Source organism: Mus musculus, chromosome 1, assembly GCF_000001635.26.
Source record: "Mus musculus strain C57BL/6J chromosome 1, GRCm38.p6 C57BL/6J".
NCBI classification, from domain to species: Eukaryota; Metazoa; Chordata; class Mammalia; order Rodentia; family Muridae; genus Mus; species Mus musculus.
In genome coordinates this window covers 96,409,545-96,432,871 of record NC_000067.6, presented here as the reverse complement: position 1 = coordinate 96,432,871, position 23,327 = coordinate 96,409,545, and positions in this window count along the sequence as shown.

The window sequence follows — 23,327 nt, the reverse complement described above, 5'->3', positions numbered from 1 at the left end:
ACAGAATAGATTTATTTTTATTAACTTGGCATTTAAATACACACTTAGTGCTTTACATATTAATGCAGTTCAAAAGATTGCAAAATCATCCAGGTACATATTTCTCCACCTAATGTGCAATTGTGTGATCATTTGTGAACATTTGTTTAAATCTTCCATCAGCTTTCCAAGTAAATGTTGCATTGCAGATGAGTATTTGTGAATGTACAATATACCAGGAATAAGACGTTCCCATTTTATTATAATCTTCAACAACTTACTGTAAAGTTTAAAATATGTCAGCAAAAGTCCATAGTTATCTTTTTTGTAATACTGCATGACAAGGCACAGTATGTTGTAGTATAATGGTACCTAGCTTTGTGGATATGAGCTTTGATATCTTACTATAAAGAAATAATAGAGTGGAGATGCTTGTCAGGTTATTATTCCAATAAGACTATATATCTTAGTGGCTTTAAACTTAAGATGAAAATTTAAAACTCAAGTAATTATAAACCTCTCTGGTGGTTTGAGTGAAAATGGATTCCACAGGCTCATGGGAGTGACACTATTAGAAAGTCTGGCCTTATTGGAGTAGCTGTGGTTTGGGTGGAGGAATTATGTCACTGGGTGTGAATGTTGAAGTCTGAGATGTTCACTCCCGTTCCAGTGTCTCACTCTCTCTTCCTCTTGCCTGATGATCTGGATATAGAACACTCAGCTACTTCTCTAGAACTATGTTTGCCTGTATGCCACCACCACCATGCTTCCCACCAGGAAGATATTGAACTATACCTCTAAACTTTAAGCCAGCCACAACTAAATGTTTTCCTTTAGAAGTGCTGTCATGGTCATGGTATCATCTATATCTTCATAGCGATATAAATCGTAAGACAGGAATTGACACCAGGAACTGGAATATTGATGTATAGGTTGAACCATGTTTTTGTTTGGAGAAATGTAGAAATTGAGGCTTTGGAAGAGAAAGCCAGCTGAATGCTTTCAGCAGTATTTAATTGCCATAATAATAGGAGCTCAGGGTAATTTAAGCTCTGTGTGCCTGACTCAAAATGATTCAGAGAAGATTATTAGCATGTGACCTAGAGAGTGTTCTTGTGATACTTAGTTAAGAACATGGCTGCTTCCTACCCTTACCCCAAAATTCTATGTGAGGTTAATTTGAAGAATTACAGATTAACAATGTTAGCAGAAGACATTTCCAAATAACCTAGCACTGATTATGTTGTGTGGCTATTAATATCCTGTCTAATGCAGATCTGCAATAAGAAGAGGGGCAAGCTAAGTCACGAAAAATACAAAATGTGCTGTTGAAGGAGAAAAGGTATACCAGGAAGTGTAAATAGGTTACAGAAAAGCCTGATGCTAAGTGGAATAAAGGGGGAATGGAGACCTCAGAGAAAGACCAACCCAGCTGCATTTCCAACTTGTGAAAATGGATTAATAAAAAGTAAAGCTGGACTTAAAGAAAAACTAAGGACCAGGCTTGCTCAATTCAAAACCAGCCTGCCCTACAGAGGGAGTGCCAGGACAGCTAGGTTTAGGTAGTGAGGCAAACCACTGAAAACAGAAAGCTGGTGAAGATGTAATTGAACAAGGGGAGTATGTTCCAGCACCAGCAATTAGGAGAAACTGGCAGCTTCTGCCATGTAGTTTTGGTTTTAGAGCAAAAGATACAAGAACTGGGTTATAGAATCTCCCTCTATTCCTAAGGAAAGCCATTGAGGCCAAACTTGTATGAGGGGTGTCCCTGCAGGAAGGACTAAAGTAGCTGAAAAGCTGAAGACTGGCCTGCCATGGAGACTCCAAAATGTTGGAAATGCCAGACCCATGAGATACCTGCTGAGGAAAGCTGCTAATAGGGAGTGAACTGAGTGCAAGAGAAAGAAGTATGCTGCAGTCAAGATCTCTGAAGGGAGTTGTGGATCTGAAGAGAGCTTTGACATGAGACATGGAGATGCAGAGTTTGGAGTTCACTCAGCTGGTGTTCAACCTTGCTTTGGACTTGTATTTACTACCTATGGTCCCTTTGTTCCCCCTGTGCTATCCTGCTGCAATGTAGACATGCTCTTAGTGTACACCTATATACCCTCTGCTTGGAATCCTTTAGTACACGCCTTTAATCCCAAGCATCTTACTGAGGGGCAACCAATATGACAAAATCATAGAAAGATCTGAGAGGATGAGTCGAAGATAGGATACACCCAAACTTTCAGGAGAAAAGCTACTTAAGAGCAGTGCAGGGAGAGAGCATGAGTTAAATCAGTTCAGTCAGGCAATTGGGAGTCAGTGTTGTGAGTGCAGTGTAGTGGAGCTGAATTCCTTCATGTGTTCATATAGTTCAATGTAGGTCAGCAGACACAGCTGAAGCCAGTCAAAGAGGACACAGAAGATAAGAAGAAACTGACAGAATTAGTTTGAGACCAAACAGAACAACTCAGAAGCTGAGAGAAGCCATGTTGAAAGAGTCAACTGGAAGAGGAGTTTGAGCCAACACAGCTGAGTTGAACCAGGTGAATAAAAACTACTATTACAATGGAGACTTTTGAAGTTGTTCTAAATGCATTTTCATATTATGATATGGCTACAGGCCTATGGGGACCAGGAAGTGGAATGTGGTGGTTTGAATGAAAATGGTCCCCAGAGGCCCAGAAAGAGAGGCAGTATTAATAATGATGGCTTTTTGGAGTAAGTGTGGCTTTGTTTTGACACTCAGGATGGGTTTTGATGAGTAAGATGATCCAGGCAGGTTCAGGATCTCACTCTCTTTCTGCTGCCTGTTAATCTGGATGTAGAACTCTCAGCTACATCTCTAGCACCATGTCTGCTTGTGTGCCACTATGCTTCCTGCCATGATGATAATGAACAACACATCTAAAATATAACCGCCCACCCCCAATTAAATGTTTTTCATTATAAGAGTTGCCGTGGTCATGGTATCTCTTCATAGCAATAGAAACCCTTACACCATCACTAAATTTATTCTCAAATAATAATAAGTAAAATATTTTCATGAAACTTGGGTTTGTGATTTTTTTTTTGCAGAGATAAATCTGATTTTTTTAATTAGGTATTTTCTTCATTTACATTTCAAATGCTATCCCCAAAGTCCCTCAGACCCTCCCCCCCACTCCCCTACCCACTCACTCCCACTTCTTGTGTGAGGCTATGCCTGGGCCTGGCAAACACAGAAGTGGATGCTCACAGTCAACTATTGGATGGAACACAGGGCCCCCAGTGGAGGATCTAGAGAACGTACCCAAGGAGCTAAAGGGGTCTGCAACCCTATAGGTGGAACAACAATATGAACTAACCAGTACCCCCACCCCCCCCCAGAGCTCATGTCTCTAGCTGCATATATATTGGAAGATGGCCTCGTTGGCCATCATTGGGAAGAGAGGCCCCTTGGTCTTGCAAACTTTATATGCCTAAGTACAGGGGAACACCAGGGCCAAGAAGTAGGAGTGGGTGGGTAGGGGAACAGGGTGGGAAGGTATAGGGGATTTTCAGGATAGCATTTGAAATGTAAATGAAGAAAATACCTAATAAAAAATTGGAAAAAAGAAAAAAAAAACATTGTACCATTCTTGCAATATAATTACATGTGATTAATTTAAACTAATTAGACCGTGAGTCAGCATAGTTAAAATAAAGAATATATGGCATCAAACTCTTAAATTAGCTCTTTAATTTTATCAATAAATATAAGGCATACTTTAAAGTAAAATTATGGAACCTTAAATGTTCATTCAATGGAATACATTAAATCTATGTTAAGGGAACAGATAATGGAGTGTCTGGTAAAAGTAGAACTTCCTCCATAAAGGACAGCGTAGTGATATTATCAGCTGGCATACTTTCATAAGTAGAACATGGCTCTTCTAATTGCCTATGTCCTCCAGCAGAATAATGGTCTGTGTATTCAAACAAATATACCATGTGGCCAGACCTGAACCATAAATGAAATACCAGACAATAGTTGCTACTCAGACTAGGCTATGGGGAGGGAGATTAGAGAGTCCTGGTTTTAGATTGTCAGAATCATTTCACTGCTTTACGTGAGCCTATTTTCTGTGGTATAAGCCAGAAAAAATAGCAACAATTATGCTTACTTTATACTTCGTATCCTTATTTTGCAGGCACAAACCAAGATTTTGGTTTTTAAATTTAATTTTGGCAGCTCTTTGCTTACAGGTTAATATGGATTTTACCTGCGAAGGAACTCTTGAGACTATCTCAAGTACTGAGTGTTGGTTGCATCATATCACTTTTCCTTATGCTAGGACTTTTTTTGGTTGGGAGACTATTGATTACTGTTTCTATTTCTTTAGGGGATATGGGACTGTTTAGATCATTTTTTTGATCCTGATTTAACTTTGGTACCTGGTATCTGTCTAGAAAATTGTCTATTTCATCCAGATTTTCCAGTTTTGTTGACTATAGGCTTTTGTAGTAGGATCTGATGATTTGTTGGATTTCCTCAGATTCTGTGTTATGTCTCCATTTTCATTTCTGATTTTGTTACTTAGGATACTCTCCCTGTGCCCTCTGGTTAGTCTGGCTAAGGGTTTATCTATCTGGTTTATTTTCTCAAACAACCAGCTCCTGGTTTGGTTGATTGTTTGTATAGTTCTTTTTGTTTATACTTAATTGCTTTTAGCTCTGAGTCTGATTATTTTTGCTTTCTACTTCTCTTGGATGTATTTGCTTCTTTTTGTTCTAGAGTTTTCAGATGTGCTGTCAAGCTGCTAGTGTATGCTCTCTCCAGTTTCTATTTGGAGGAACTCAAAGCTATGAGTTTTCCTCTTTGGACTGCTTTCATTCTGTCCCACAAGTTTGGGTATGTAGTGGCTTCATTGTCATTAAACTCTAAAAAGTCTTTAATGCTTTTACTTCTTCCTTGACCAAGTTATCATTGAGTAGACTGTTGTTCAGCTTCCACATGAATGTTGGATTTGTATTATTTATGTTGTTAAAGACCAGCCTTAGGCCATGGCAATCTAATATGATGCATTGGATTATTTCAACCTTCTTGCAATTGTTGAGCCCTGGTTTTTGACTGATTTATGGTCAATTTTCGAGAAGGTACCATGAGGTGCTGAGAAGAAGGTATATTATTTTGTTTTAGGATAAAATATTCTATAGATATCTGTTAAATCCATTTATTTAATAACTTCTGTTAGTTTCACTGTGTCTCTGTTTAGTTTCTTTTTTTTTTAAATTAGGTATTGTCTTCATTTACATTTCCAATGGTATCCCAAAAGTCCCCAATGCCCTCCCCCCTCTTTCCTTCCACCTCCCACCCCTACTTCTTGGCCCTGGCATTCCCCTTTACTTATGCATATAAAGTTTGCAAGACCAATGGCCCTCTCTTTCAACTGATGGCCAACTAGGCCATCTTCTGATACATATGCAGCTAGAGACACAAGCTCTGGGGGATACTGGTTAGTTCATATTGTTGTTCCACCTATAGGTTTGCAGACCCCTTTAGCTCCTTGGGTAATTTCTCTAGCTCCTCCATTGGAGGCACTGTGATCCATCCAATAGTTGACTGTGAGCATCCACTTATGTTTATCTCAGGTTTTCTGAAAGTTTTGCCTCTATTTATTCTGTGTGTTATCTACACATGTTTTCTAAACCTTACATTATTGTATCATGCATACCTCTTTCTATGAAGTCTCTACATAAGACTTGAGTAGATATTTGATACACAGCACCAAGAATTTAAAGTTCATCAATGGACCATGATACTCAGCATCTATTTCAGGGTTTTTACTTACAAGTAATAATGCATACATACATCATGGAACATTCTGCAGGGCTCTTCACTCAAATTTGTCTCACTAGTGACTGCTTTAAAATCTCCTTTCTTTTTTTTTTTTATTATGTATTTTCCTCAATTACATTTCCAATGCTATCCCAAAAGTTCCCCCCTCCCCCCCCCACTCCCCTACCCACCCATTCCCATTTTTTTGGCCCTGGCGTTCCCCTGTACTGTGGCATATAAAGTTTGCCTGTCCAATGGGCATCTCTTTCCAGTGATGGCCAACTAGGCCATCTTTTGATACATATGCAGCTAGAGTCAAGAGCTCCGGGGTACTGGTTAGTTCATAATGTAGTTGCACTTGCAGGGTTGCAGATCTCTTTAGCTCCTTGGATACTTTCTCTAGCTCCTCCATTGGGGGCCCTGTGATCCATCCAATAGTTGAGTCTTTTCCTCTCTGCTCTTCTTCCCAACTCTCAGTTCACCCATATTTGGAACCCCAGTTCTCCAGTACAGTCTTGCAGTTATCTGGACACAGAGTAAAAGGTAATTAGTTTTACTTTAGGTTTCAGTGAACATAACAAACAAGTATACCTTAATATTTCCCAAGAGAGTTTTAAAATCCCTTTTCTTGACTCTTCTAATTGTAGGTCTCAATTATAAGTAACATGCAATTTGGTTAAGTTGTTATGAGTGATCAATTTTCTCCAAGTTACCCATACATGTTGATGAAAAGCTTTTGAGAGGAATATGAAGAAAGATAATTATGTCCTTGCAGAGTAGAGATCAATTACTTATATTACACGGAGCAGATGCAGGTCAGATGTGAATTAGATTCATTATTTTTCCTTACTCCCTGAAGCCTCTAAGAGTAAGTATCCATTGATTCACATTTTCAAGTCACAAATGTTCCATTTAGTTATATTCTCAACTATTCACCTTAAGTAAACCCAGTTTATGAAAATTATACCTGTAAAAGTGACAGATCACAAAATGCTCATCTCGGCCTTAGAGACAAGGCTTCTATTATATTGATGCATTTATCTTGCTTCTATTCACCCATATTGGGACTCTTTATAAACATCCCCTAGAAATAAGAAAGGTGACATCTTTGTTATTACCTTATACTATGTTCATATTAAAACTCCAGATTGGCAAGGTTCTAGATCTGTTGGAGAAAAAATTTAAATATATGAGTAATGAAACATTTCAAGAATAAAATAGAAGAATAAAAAGGGTGAGACTGGGCAGATAGTTCAGTGCGCAAAGTGCTCATTTTACAGGTATGAGAATCTAAGTTCAATCCTCAGAAAACACATAAAATTGCCATGTCTTGTGCCCAGTGCTTACAAGTGCTAAGAAGGTAGAGATGGGCAAGCTCCTGAGGCTTTCTGGCAGCTAGTCTGGCTTGTTATTGTGCTTCAGACCAGTGAGAGGCCTGACCTCAAAAAAGGCTGATAGGGTTTCTGCGGACAGCACATGAGATTTTCAGCTGACTCAAGCACATGCAGAAACACATCCATGTGACACAAAAAGAAAGAAGTAAGAAGTTAAAACATTTCTAAATTTAGTAGCAAGGATATACTTAGGTTCTTCATGTGTTTGCGTCAGTCAGGTATTAGCATCTTTAAAACATATCGTATGGAGTTTTTAGGAAATTCTAAATTGTTGTTTCACTTCTTTTATACTTATACCTTAATTGCTAGCTTTTTATAACTATGGAATTCAATTTGTACTGTCCATATTCTCCACAGATTAATATACCTTTTGCTGAAGTGTGCAAAGCCACCGTGGACCCTTAAAGACAATGAACTTTCCTTCTCCCAGCAGCTATTAGTAGCAAATGTCTCCTTAGTAGTGGGGCTTCATGCCCATCTTTTGTTTCCCTACTGGAATTTTGTCTGCCTGGAGGTTTCACAGGTCTTGTTCATGCTATCTCTAGCCATACATTAATATGTACAGCTGGCCTGCTGTGTTCAGAACATACTATTTCCACTACATGTAGCTCTTACATTCTTTCCATCCTATCTTCTGTGACGATTCCTCAACCTTTGGGAGAGGTTGTGTGATATATATGTCTCATATAGTGCTGCACATTTGACAGTGTCCTATTCTCTGCACCTAGGAAGTTTAGAGTGTTTCCCTATTCATCATTATCTATTGCAGAAGAATGCTTCTCTGTAGAGGTCTGACAGATGCAAATACCTGTTGTCAAAATGATAAGCCATTAAGAGTCAGTTTAACAGTATAGTAGTCCACTCATCAGAATTCTCAGCTCTTGCTCATTTCTGTAAATAGGGAATGCGACTGGTATCTGGATTTAAAGGAAGGGCCTTTTGTGGATACTGTCTCTTAGACTTCTTTCTCTCTGGTACAGACTTGTGAGCTGAGTGATTATTTCTCTTCTTCAGAAAGAATGATTATCCAAACAAATGATTATCCAATCAAAGAAAGACATATTAATGTAGTCACTCAAACACATACATGACCAATCACAAAATGTCTATACCTCAGTGACCTTCCTAACACAGTAGCCATTCTTAAGCCATGAAGTTTCAATTAGGGTTTTACACTTTTAATATCAACTATTATACTTCTATTGTGTTTTTTTTTGTTACCTTAACTTACCTCTGTGATTTTTTTTCATGAATCTATTACAATAAGGTGATTTTTATTTAATAAAACAAAGAAGACAGGAGTAAAAGTTCATAAAAAGTTCCTAAAGAATTTGTTCAGGGCAGGGCCCTGAGTGAGTACCCTGAGTAAAGATACTTCCTGAATATGTCATAATTTAAGTGCTTCATATACTGCCTTTATTTCATATTGAGCTTTGTATAATTTAAAATACTTTCTTCTTCTTATCCACTGCTTCTCTAGGTCCACTCTACCTGGATGCTTATGAGAGCCATTGTATGAATGCACACTCCTCACAGCAGTTGTACATTCAGCCAACACGTTTGGGACCGTTGACAACCTCCTGGCAATGCACTAGCAGCTCTGAAACATTCCTCGGGACAAATGGCTCTGTAACTTGTTAACAGCCTTATAGTATGTCTTTGTACCAGTCACGGCCATCTGTTTAGGAACTTCTGAGAATAGAAGTCTGGGGAATTTCAGGTTTCCTCCCAATTTTTTGTACACCTGGGAAGATAGAATATATGATCCATTTTACCTACAACTTTCATAATTTCATGTCTTTACTGCTGAATAATATGCCATAATATTGAAATGAAAATGCAGCTTATTTTTATTACCAGTAAATCAGTTGATGGGCTTCTAGGATGATTCCATTTCTTAGCTATTGTGTTGAGACAAGAAATGTACATTGGACTTCAAAACCTCTATAATAAGATATATTATAATAAGTTCTCTAGGCATAAGCTAAAGATGAATATAGCTTGACCATATGTTAACTCTATTTTTAGATTCTTGTGAAAGCTTCAGAATGATTCCCTATGTGGTCACACTGCTTTATAGCCTTCCCAAGAGGGAATTAGGGTTCCCCACTTTCCAAATTGGTGCCAGGATTTGATTTCATTTTTATTCTCCATGATGGCCATTCAGAGTGAAGAAAAATGTAATTTTAAGTAAAGAACAAGAATACTAGAGGGAGAAACAGTCAAACAAAAAGTTGAGTAAAGGGATAGAAGGATGATTGGGAGGAGAAGAGGGTTAACCAAAATGAAGTATGCATGAATAAGTCACACAGAAACCTGAAATCATGCAATCCAAATATAATATAGATGAGCAAATAATAAGACATTTGTAATATGAATGAACTTGCAAAAGGGAGCATACTAGTTTTTTTTAAGCAGGGAAAGAAATGAGTTTCAGGGGAAAGGGTAGATATAGCAAGAAATTAAACAAAATTAAATTCACAGAAAGTAAATGTGAAATTCAACTACAGTTTAAGCTAAGTAAAAATAACAACAAAAAATGTTTAACTGGAGTATCCTGTATGAACAAATAATGCTATTGCCAGAAGACCTGGATTATCAAATGGAAATCTCAGTGTCAGCATTATACCTCCCAAGGAATACAAGTCAACAGAGACTTTGTTATCTGTCTGGGTTACCAACCATGACTAGATGAACAGAACCTATTGCAAGAGAAATCACCCTCCATTGACTAGGAAATGCCCTCAATGCTGACTACCTTACAAAGTTCTGAAAGGTACTATGCAAACTGCTAAGGAACAAAGTAATCAATATTCTTCACCAACACTGGACCATGTATACAACAAATCTCGTCTGCTAGACCATGTCCACACTGGTAGGATAATGGAAAGATTGTTTATTGGAATTCATGCCTGGTCCTTTAAACATGATGAAAAACCATACAAGAGAAGTCATAGGCCCAGGTCAGGAAACTTTTAATGTTATTTTGCTAAATGATAATATTGTCAAAATGCCTCCTAAATCTTTACTTTCTATTCATAAGATGTAATTAGAGAAGAAGATTTACTGAAGTTGGCTAGACTCCTAACTGCTAACAAGCTAGACTGAGTGATTCAGTCATGAAACAGCATACCTGTATCAACTTCCTCAGGGTTCAGGAATCACAGCAGAAGAGGAATGGAAAGAGCCAAAGAGCATAAAAGAGTACTATGACATCTAGTTTTTGGAGATGATATGGATGTCATATACATGAACTCAAAACAGCTATAGTAATTTTCACAAGACCTCCATGACTTTTACTCAGTTAAAAAAAAATTCAAGCACTGATGGCTGGAGAAAGGACTGTTCTTGCAGAACATGCAGGTTCAGTGTATATAATCTGTAAGTCCATTTCCTATGCCTCTTATCAGACAGCTGAGGGCTTTTTCATGTGGTACATACACATACCTACACTCACGTACAGTCACACACACACACACACACACACACACACACACACACACACACGCGCACACACATCAGCACTGAGAGTCCTGTTCCTAGGTGAGATGCTCACAGGAGTTGATAGTTTCTAGATGACCCAATATCCAGGTAAAAATGTTTAGCACTGATGGGATTCAGTGGGTTATAATTAATTAAAAGAAGACTTGAAGCTGGAAGAGTTGTCTTGGGGAGCTGTGAAGAGGGAGTTAGAAGGAGGAGATGGGGATGAATATACTTAAGATAAATTTTGTGCATGTTTCAAATTTTGATGTTCATTCAACCTGGTCTAGAGCAGGTTGAAACAGGGAAACAGTACACATGGGGTGTGGCTTTAAAGACTGATGTTCTACCTAACTATACTAAAATGCTGATGATAACTTCTAAAGAAATCCTTTTTTTTTTTTCTTGCTATTTCTGAAGGCTAAAAGCCATTCCTTTAGGTGATTAACACCTGTTGCCTAAGGTGGGGGGAGGGGTGAGCGGGGTAGGTATTAAGTAATGCAGCCTTTGTTCTATCCCAGCAGGAACTGTGCTGCTCTAACTTTCAGCTTGCTAGTCAAGTCACAGAAAGAAAATGCAGCACTTTGAAAAGCATTTTTAGTGTTTATTTCTAAGTTGTAAAAGGTTTCCAATGAAAGCTAAGAAAAAGAGGAAAAAAATGGAATGAATGAAAAGGGGGTGTGGGAGAGGAATAAGAGAAAAATTTCACTCTCCTTTCTCCATCCTCAGCACTTATATCTCTATTCAGAATACATGAGTACATGATAAAAAAAAGTTCATCATTTCAGGATCATCACAAAGAGTTGACAAGTCATTTATTTGTCTATGTAGCATCATTACAAGACAGTACATCTACTCATTCTCATTACGTAGTTTTATAGAAACTCCTTGAGAAGACATCACTGCCCTTGCTGTGAATAAAAAAGAATTTAATTTTTTGAGAATTTTAGAAATTTTCAAAAAAAAGATATAAAATCATTTGTTTTTATTATGTTAACCCTGAGGAACAACACTGTCTATTTATGAATGGCACAATTGTAGTAGAGTTAAAATGTAACTATTTATTTACTCAATGCATTGACATGTCAGTAAAATAGTCCATATTTCTCTTGTTGATGAAGTTTTCAATTATTCATACTCTTCATAAAACACTGTGGAATGTAGTATGTAGAACAGGCTGCCTAGGATCCTATGCCCAGTCACTTCAATGCTGGCCTTATAGATGTCAGCCACCATTGCCAACTTATTAGTGACATTGCTTGCGGTAGATATCAGGGGGCCTTTAAGTTTTATGTTATTATTTTCTTGAATGCATCCTGAAATTTCTAAATCTTGTGACTATTTATTTTTTTACTTAGGGCAATGGATAGACAGTTAATAAGCATTACTTTAATCTGTTACACTCTGCTATTTAAAAGGTGTTAGTCAAGTTATTAATTAAATCTTAGTTATAACTTTCATAGTAAATGCAGACTAAAGTGTTTACTAGTTTTACCCAGATGCTATTTCTTTCAATACTGATAAGGCATATATGAGAACTCATTGTAATTTCATTACACCTCTTCTGCAATGGAAGGACCTTTAACTTAAGAGCTCTGTAAAAAATATTTCTTCAATTACTAAATGTTGTTGATAAATAACATACCATCATTACCAATAGGAGATCCTGGGAAATAGTCTTTGTTAAAAAATGAAATTATTGCAATAGAAAACAATTACATGATAAAGAGAGATTATTTTATCCTATTAAGGTAACAGATATCTTTACCTGAGAAAGTGAATATTAAAACAAAATTCCTTTACAAGTTCCTGAAGTTCTTCATCTGTCTAGATAGACATGGATGTAGATATAGAAATTATACTAATTCATACATACTTTATAAATGCATATACATGCATAAAGAATGTATGTATATATGTATGTATTAAGAAATAAGCATTTATACTGTACATGTACATATATAAAATTCAGTATCCTAGATATTGATCTCCCTATTGAACTAAACTAAAATATGGGAAGAAATTTAATTTTATACACACACACACACATACACACATACACACACACACACAATTTGCAATGTATACCATGTTATATATCAATTATATATTATTAGTTAATTATATTGTATATAATTTTGTATTGCCTAGTATAAATTAAAATAATTAAGAACATCACATAATTATCAAAAATGAAAGTGGTGAATTATTGTAAACCTTAGATTTGCATGATTGATAGTTATTTCTGGATTTAAGAATTAGATTCTGTATAAAAACCTAGTTAAAATATAATGGATAACAAAAATATTTTTAATATTTTAGAAATCAAGACTTCATATTTTGCTCCAATTTATATTAATAATTAATTATTTTATTTATTCACATCCCAAATGTTGCCTCCTCTCTCTTTCCTCCCTTCTTGAGTTCTTTATCCCATGCTCCCTCCTTATTGCTTCTTAGAGGTTGTACCCCCAGGGATCCTCCTTCCCAGTGGCATCAAGTCTCTTCAAAATTAGGCACATCCTCTCCTACTGAGGCCAGACAAGGCAGACTTCTGCTTTGTGTGTGACAGGGCCCTTGGACCACCCCATGTATGATCTGTATGATCTTCAGTTTGTGGCTAAGACTCTGCTTCCAGGGATCAAGATCAGTTGACACTGTTGGTCTTCCTATGGGGTTGCCATCCCCTTCAGTTCCTTAATCCTTCCCTTATCTTTTTCATAGGTGGCCCTGACCTCAGTCCAATGGTTGGGTATGAGTATCTGCATCTGTCTCAGTCAGCTGCTAGTTGAGCCTCTCAGAGGAAAGCCATGCTAGGTTTCTGAGAGTGCTGCTTTTGGAAAACTAAACATTGCTTTATTGAGATGTTCAGCAATCACACTTGTACACAATTAATAAAAAAAGGTAACTCATAAGAAAGAAGATAAGAATGGAGTGAGCAACATATTTAAGGTAAAATTTGTTGCGACTATAATGGAGAAATGCGCGTAACTATAGACAAAGTTCCTAAAACAAACAATTTCACCTGAAATCACGAGGCTGATTCACTGACAAGAACTTTAATGATTTTGGAAGGGCAGAATGTGTACGGCCAGAGCCACATTCCAATTTATCTTGAGTTACCTTTATCCCTCTAGCCTTGCTTGCCCACCTCGGTGTCTGACATCTTCATGACTATCAGAGGAAAGCTTTTGAAAATCTGAACTGAACAGGCCACTATCTCCTAGGAACAAAAAGGCAAAAAATGTCATCAAGTGATATCAAAAGACAATTTTTGAGATTTCTTCTCTTGCTGTAATCAACTATTGATATTCCCAATGTATTTGGAAAGTGCCATGATTTATGACTTATTTTTTTAATTATAAAAACTTCATGAAATGTTACCACAATGGAACATGGATTTTAAGTAACTCGAATCTGCAATCTGCATGGGCACTCATTTTGGGCTACAGTATAAATTATCTCTACCCCCATTAAAACCAAAAAGAAACCAAGCCTTAAAACAGGCTTCTGTGAATTTCTTGATATTGAAAGCTCTCTCAAAAAATGAATGGAAACCTTTATTCTATGGTCGGCAAGTGGCTACATGAAATTTTGATTCATAAATACTCATGACTAACTTCAACTGGAGAAGGATAAAGACAAGAGATACAGTTTAGTCTCTATACAACTTGCCTAGCATTCACAAAGCTTTTGGATAAACACTCATCACTGCATAAAATGGGTGGGGTAGCACACATGTATATTCTGAGCACTCAAGAAAGAAGTGGCAGTAAGATCAGAAATTTAATTACTTCCTTAGCTACATAGCTATATAGCTGTTGTAAAGTTATTCTGGGTTATATGAGACAATGACTCTCAAAGAGCTTGAGTTTCTGTAATGTTGATATTTCCCTAGTTATGTGGCAGGAGAACATATATATGTGTAGACACATGAGTATATAGAACACTACACCATTTTTCAACGTGAATGCCATACTATGTAGTTTCTATTGCATCTTTTCTTCAACCAAGATTCCTATACACATTTTTATAGAGGTACTTAACTTTGATACATTCCTAATCTAATTAAATATGAACAGAGTTCATGATATCAGTAACTACTGAACAAAAGTCAATTACCCTTAGCTATCATACATAAAGATATGTTTATACTTAGTTGAATCTTACCAGTAACTTTCATTTCTTTGTGGGTATGGGCTAGATGAGTGCATATTGAATGACATAAATTTAGGAGAATAATACCAAAATTGCCTTTATTTGACAGGCTATAAGTTAAAGGAAATGTAACGTTGTCACAGCATTTGCCATAAAAATTCTTCTTGCTAGTTATTGGTATGTTGAAACTTTTACCTCATTTTGCATTAACATTTGTGTTTCAGAATGTCTAGACTTTAAATCATTTCTGTTAGTTTTTTTTCAACCTAGTACAATATAAATTTTAAAGCATTTCCTTTTGATTATCTACATTTTTTACTCTCTTTTTTGATTTCTCTGTATATCTCCAATTTTATTAACAAAAAGCCTTCCCTCTAAAAAAATTCCTAGTTGTATGTTCTTCTTCAAGATCCATGGCTTCACAGGACTGGGTAGTTGAGTAGTTTTTCAGTAAAAAAACATAGTTTCTTTCCAGTTGAGTAGTTCTTAAGTCCAAATAAATTATGTTGGTTACTTCCAAGGTATACATGCCACTGAACCAGCATAATTACAAACAATAATCTAAACATTTGTCCTTATACCCACAGATTAGCATAGTCCTCATTCTTCATTAGGAAATACTCTCTTAGCAATCACCCAATGGGTGCACATATGAAATTGTCTCGTTCACAACAAGTGATACTATGGAACAGAGATTGTAAGATCCAGAGGATCAGGGAATTACCTGACTGCTGCCTTTGCCCTGGACTACTCACTCCTGCCCCTACCTACCCTTGGGGGTTGGAGGTGAGTTGACACACAATCAATGGAATCAAGGACACAGACTCAGGGAGCAGGTGAGAAAGGCCACTGCAGGCTCCTCTGAATACTGCTGCAAGCTCCTTTAAAACACTCAATCCACACCCCATTGGTTCTAAGAAAGCATACCTTCTCAACAGCAGTTTCCAATAGGCTGGCACTGTCTGCGTCAGTGATACTTAATCTCTCAGGCAGTCTTCCATTAGGTCCTCCTGAAGGAGACGCCTTTGTAGCTGTGCAATGTAGAAGTGGTTACCATAGTCCTGCCTATACCTGGGAGATAACGTCTTCTAAAAATGTCAGAAGCTACACCCAGAAGCCTCAGTAACATGCCTCCTAAACAGGAGATGACCAAGGACACCACCAAAAAAACATGCCTAAGTGAACAAGGAAAAGGCTGTGATGCTTCAAGAATACACAAAGAACTGCAGGCAAATGCTGAGAATGCAAGAAATAGTCTTCTCTAGGGAATAGCGTAATGTTTGCTTATTTAGTATCACATGTGTAGCCCTGAAAACATACATATGAGTAACATTTTGTGGACAGAGCAGGATATTTTGCAGTATATGTGAATATACATATACTCATGTAATAACGATTACAAAAATTAGGCCGTGCATTTTAGAGAGCAAGGGGGAGTGCCTGTGTTTGGATTTCCTATTGCTGTGAAGAAACACCATGACTAAGGCAACTCTTATACAAGAAAGCATTTAACTGAGGTTTGCCTTACAGTTTCACAGATTTAGTCCATTATCTTCACTGTGGGGGAACCACATGCAGGCAGACATGCTTCAGGAGAAATTGCTAAGAGCTTTACATCAAGATTTTCAGGCCATACAAAGAGAGAGCCACTGGGCCTGGTTTGAGCTTTTTAAACCCTAAAGCTCCCTGCAAGTAACACACTTCCTCCAACAAGGCCAAATGTACTCCTGAAAGATCACACCTTTCTTTTTCTCTCAAGTATTGCCCTTCCCAGATGACCAAGCCTTCAATATATGAGCTTACAGGGCCCATTATTGTTCAAACCACCATACATAACAACATACAGGGATAGGTAAGGATTTTCTAAACAAGACTCCATTTGCTTAATAATTAACACCAACAAGTGGTAATTGTCACTTTATGAATCAAACATTTGCACAACAAAGAAACAGTGAACTAAATAAATAATTAGATGACAGAATGGGAGAAAATCTTCACCAGCTATATATTTCATAAAAACTAATATCTAAAACAAGCAAAAGAGTTTGACAAATAAAGCATTAAATAAATGAACATACCAACAAAAATATAAGGTATAAATATGAACACTGTCTTCAGAAAAGAATTCAAAATGATTAATAAAGACTTTTGCAATTTTCAATCCCTTAGTAATCGGGAAAATTACAAATTAAACTTATTTTGAGATTCCATTCAGAAAAGCTGAGAAGTAGACAAAAGCTCCCATCCCTAACCCAGAATCTATCAGCAACTGATGGTCACTCACACAGCAAATACTAGAGTTTTTTCAATGAAATCTCACTGGGTATACAAAACCTACCTAAGGACAGAACCTGTGTTCATCAATAAACAACTAATGCAAAATAAACTCAATGTTATTTTTGAAGTGTGTGTGTGTGGTGTGTGTGTGTGTGTGTGTGTGTGTGTGTGTGTGTGAGAGAGAGAGAGAGAGAGAGAGAGAGAGAGAAAGAGAGAAAGAGACTTTTTTGTGGAGAGGTCATAATGCTTTGTCTGAGCATTTATCATTATTATTATTATTATTATTATTGTTATTATTAATCTTACAGAATATTTTGCTTATATATTATGGTTTCCTATTTTAGTGCATTTTCTGTGTGTGAGCATGTTTGTATCTCTGCATTTGTACATGTTTGTTTGTTTTGTACCTTGCTTTTCCTTCTTTATCCCCCTTGTTTGTTTGTCTTGCTCTATTCTGGTTTCTTTAATACCTGTTTGTTTACCAATGAAAGAGAGAAGGAAAGTGCATGGGGGAATTAGGATGATATAGCACTACTTGGAAGAAGGGAAACTGTAATCAGAATATATTATAAGATAAAAACCATTTCAAAATAAAACACACACACACACACACACACACACACACACATACACAAAACAAAAAGCAACAAATGTTGGTAAGGATATACAGAAAGAGGAATATGATTTCTTAAAAAGCTTAAAATAAATTCACCATATGATCCAGCTGCACCATTTCTAGACATGGAGCAAAATGACTCTATACATGTTCTCTAGAGACACCTGCTTGTATATGTTCATTGCCATTGCAATGACAGTAGCTAGCAAATGAAACCAACCTAGACATCCTTCAACCAATAAATATATAAGGAAAATATGCTACATGTTACAAAATATGTTTATCTAGCTCTAAAGAAAACCAAAGCTAATAAAAGAGTAACAAAACTCCACATATTTTCTTTTACATATGGATCCTAACTTCACATTTCCAATTTAATGCATTTAATTCAGAGTACATGTTGAAACCAGGGAATTAGAATGAGCCAATTTGCAATAGCAAACCATAAGACAGGAGGTGAGTAGAAGGTAGGAAATGTGAAAATAGAGAGGAATGAGACTGGGGATTGACAGGTTTAAGAAAGGAAGTGTATCACTGCTTGGGGAGAGGCCAGAAAGAGAACGATATATAAAAAAGACATATAGAAATAAAAAATTAATTGGTATATCCTAAATTGTTTAAATTTATTTATAGTTTTACATTAATACTATAATAGAAAACTCAAACAAGGTAAAGTACAAATAAATATTTAAAAATGAAAAATTATAATAAAAATCACTCATGGTTAACTTTGCTTTTACATGTGTTGATATAGGTAGAAACTATTGCCTTGATTCATTTAAAAACAACACTTACTTCTTGATATGTATTCTTAGAACATGACTATTACAAGCATTTTAAGTATAACAAATGTGCTTTTGCATAGAAAAACTAAATACCCAAGAAAGCAGTAGATGTTCTCTTAGTGTGAACATAAGCTTGTTTTGTCAAAGCTGTATCCATTACCTCTTTGCTTATTTGTGTCAGCGAATGCTTTTAACATGGGCCGGGAAGTCTATATTTATCTGAATGTCAGTTTTACAAAGTTTGTTCTATTTGTCATAGTGACATATTGCTTTAATTCATTGCATTAGTGTACTTCTTTCTAGTTTTTTGTTTTGTTTTTTTTTTGTTTTTTTGTTTTTTTGGGTTTTTGTTTTTGTTTTTTTTTTGTTTGTTTGTTTGTTTGTTTTGAGACAGGGTTTCTCTGTGTAGCTCTGGCTATCCTGGAACTCACTCTGTAGACCAGGCTGGCCTCGAACTCAGAAATCCGCCTGCCTCTGCCTCCCAAGTGCTGGGATTAAAGCCATGCGCCACCATGCCAGGCTCCTTCTTTTTAGTTTTTATTTAAATGTTGATTTAAACTAGAAGGCTCCCTAATTATCTTTAAAAGTGTTGCTTTCCAATACTTTTTACATAATATTAAAAAAGATTTCACATAAGAAAATGATAGGTTTTATTTTCACCAATCTGCTAAATTAAATGTTATCTATTCCTCTAATATATATAAAAGCTGGGTTTTTATATAAAATATATTAATTTTTATTACTACTTTAATTTTTCAAGAATTTATTAAAGTTTTCAAATTATATTTTTATTTTTCAAAATATATTTGAGATGTCAAAGGTATTACATATAATTTCTTTTTAATATTATTTTGAGTATTACATGAAATAAAAAAAATACCAGTGCTGGATAATTCTGAAGAAAGTGAGAAAAGTATCATATAACTTAAGACTATTTAATGTTGAAGAGAAACCTTGAGATGAGTCATAATTCCAAAACAGATAATTCAAATAGATTCCTAAAATGTCCAAAATACAACATAGTTTAACATGGCCATCATTTCACTATTAACTATTTTTACCTGGTGTCTAAATAATCATATGGTACCTTTTCCATTTTTATCTATTGAAAGCATTCAAGACTCCAGAGTTTATTATAAAGTTTGTATTATATTTCTATGTTATATTGTAAAATATTTGGCTATTGTAAATAATTATTTTTTAGACAATACTATTATTAACATATGTCAATTATACAAATTAGTGGTACTTATGGTACTTTTATATCTGTCAGAATACAATACATACAAGAGCAACAGACACCAAATAGTCATATCAGCAGAACCCCCTACCACCACCATCCACACAAAATAAAACAACACCATAAAACCAACTGGAGACATTATTTCAAAGTGTTTTACAAAGCCATTGTTATATAAAAAAAACAGTGTAATATTGTCAAAACCAGCAAACATACAATGGAACTGAACAGAGAAGTTGTAAATAAATTCACGTGTCTATCAGTCAACTAAGTCTCAAATATATAGTAGGAGTCATAATGAAGTCAAACCAATGTGAAGGAAAGGCCTGAGAACTATTGTATCCAGAATATGTAGGTTTTTTCATAAGAATGCAAAGGTCCGCTTGGGTTGAAATAGGGAATATGATAGCAGAATTTTATGGATCCATGGAACTATGTATCAAGGATCAAACCATTGCCACAATATTCTCTGTAGGTCTCTGAGATTGGTTGAACATGACAGTCTTCCCAATGAATCCTCACAGAACCTTTTGTAGTTTTGGTTATTCCTATTTCATATGACTCTCATGAGGACCAAGCATACTGGACTAGAAACTTCATGTATCCTATGCTTTTATTAAACTAAAGTCTTTTCTGAACTTGGAAGGACCTCATGATCCTGTTAAGTAGGAATTCTGCAATTCAATTTACAAGCCTCCAGACTCTAAACATTTACATCTACTCCATTAGATTGTCTGTCCTTATGGGTTGATACCACCTTCCTATTCAGCAAAGGGAAAATTATGGAGGGAAAATTATTGAGGATTTTTGTTGACTAGTGGTTAGAAGACTAGCCTTAAATTCAATATGAGCTTCTCCAGCCTAAACCCCAGCACTCCTCTCCTAAAAGGCCTTATGAGTTTCAAACTTCTTAGTTATTATCTAGAATAATTCATTAAATGTGTAATGGTTAGCTTTATTTTCCCTATTCCTCTCCCACTTTTATTTTATCCTATATAGTCACACTAGATTGAGAGATCTCTAATTCTTCCCTGTTTAACCAGAACTACATTGTGATTGATGATTCTTGTCATAATACTTCTGAAATGTAAATTGGGTTCTATACCATGTGGGATGCTCTCTATGTGATTGCTACTGAGAACCCTCTGGATTTTTCAAACACATTTCCAATCCCCTGCACTTTTCCGGGGAGGATATATTGAATTAAATCAGAAACATGTTAGAATTCGCATGTGATTTCATTTGATTTCACTAATTTTAACTTTCCATGCCCAGATGTCTCCTCTCTCCCTCTGAAATATTCATTTGCAGAAGGGAAGGGGATGGTATATGTAATTACTTCATTTGGTATTAGAGGAGGCAAAGCAGATGATATAGTTTCAATTGCCGTAAGTTCTATGTGAGTATATTTTATTCTCTCTCTATTTTTTTTGCAATTGTTTCACATCTGGTTTGGTATTTGGTAATTAGGTGATGGGGGGGGTCCCTTTCTCTTTTTAATTTCAGTATGTCTTCACTCATTATTTTTAATTAAACAGAGTATGTGCTGTTGGATTTGTGTTTTTTAATCAAGAAAATGAAGCAGAGCAATTAGTACCTTGAAATTATGAGCAAACTAACACATAGACTCCTCACCAGACATTGATTCTGTCCTGACTCTTTTATATTCTGAACAAAGACAGAAACTCATAAAAAAATCCTCTGCCATGAATGGAGTCAACTGAGACAATGCAGACTCAGAGACACTAAAGCTAATTACCTACAATAAGTGATTTGAAGCAGAGCCAATACTAGATTGGGGAGGAGCAAGCATATTAAAGCCACTATTATAGAAGTCATGAAATGAGACAAAAGAAGTGAGAGACAGTAATATAATTCATGGAAGAAAATCATATGGGATATTAAGAAAATTACATTTCTATTGTGATTTACTCTACGTAAAGCGAATGACCTTCTCTGGACATGGTTTTGAATTTAGTGTTTACGAGAGAACACAGTCTTGCTCTGTACTTGATGCCTTGCAGGTTAATCCTTTTTGTCCTCTCAGCCCTATCACCTTTCCTCATTCCAACCCTCTTGTATAGATAATTACATACATGGCAAGAAAATTATATGCATGTGTCAACTCAAAGAGCAGGAGTGCTGCTGTGTATTGTCCTTCCTTATCTAGCTGGAAGCACTGTTTTTGCAATGTCATAGCCTCTTCATCAGTCACAGAAGTGCTGGGCTGAACATTAATAATTCTTCAATTGATAAAGGGATGTGCTGTCAGAGAACACTTCGCCAACACTTATTGAATTGCTAGTCCCAGAAGGCCTGAACTTCATTTGGCTGGATGTCTCTATTTTGGTCAAAAGTCATTTCTTTTCAATAACTCATTATAATATACTAATAAATATGAATAATATGTCTTATTATGTCTGTGACAAGTTTGCAATAAGCTGTAGGAGTGGATGAAAATGGAACATAATTCAGACAGCATCCTGAGTCTATACTATTTCTCTTATATAAAAAAAATGAGGCTAATACTTCAGGGATTATAATGAATGCATATTTAATTAAAAAAGAACAGAGTCCTACATTAAATGCTAGCAAGCATTCGTGTTTCTTTGGAAAAGTCAGTAAAACTGGAGAGAAAAACAAAATACTTCAGTGAAGTAATGTAATATAAAATTTTATAGATTCATTTAAAAAAAATTGATCTGGCATACCTTAAATGACTGCAGCATTTAAAACAAACTATGGATTTTAAACATTGGTGTATGCCAGTATATTTTGCTCATTAAGAATATATATATATACACACATATATATATATATGAGAATATGTTTTCCAGTTCTTTTCTAGTTACCAGAGCAATGGGATATATCTCTTGCCATGAGAAAAATCTACCTACAGAAGTTTAGTTAGAAAAAAGCTAAATAGTTTACTACTTGAATTGATTTAAGGGACATGGAAAACTAAAGGAATATGGAATACAAACTTTAGGCTTAGTGTTCAGGATCTGAGTCTGAGATAATCCTACAAACATAGTTGGCCAAGGGAGCTGTCATTTCAACTCTAATGGAATGCCATCCCCTAATCTGAGAGCTGAACCTCATTTGCCTGCTTTAGAATATTGGTGTCATTTACCCTCTTTTAAATTCTAACAATAAAAGGTTACACACACACACACACACACACACACACACACACACATTCAAGATAAATGAAAATATATTAATTTTGTAAACAGTGGAGGAAGAAGTTCAAAATGTTCAATTTTTAATACTAAACATATGTGATGGTTTGTATCTGCTTGACCCAGGGAGTGACACTATTTGGAGGTGTGGCCTTGTTGGAGTAGGTGTGTCACTGTGGGCATGGGCCTAAGACTCTCATCCTAGTTGCCTGGGAGTCAGTCTTCCACTAGCAGCCTTTGTAGAACTCTCAGCAACTCCTGTACCATGCCTGCCTGGAGATGCTGCCATGCTCCCATATTGATGATAATGAACTGAACCTCAGAACCTATAAGCCAACCCCAATTGAATGTTGTCTTTATAAGAGTTGCCTCGGTCATGGTGTCTGTTCACAGTAGTAAAACCCTAACTAAGACAATATAAAACCATA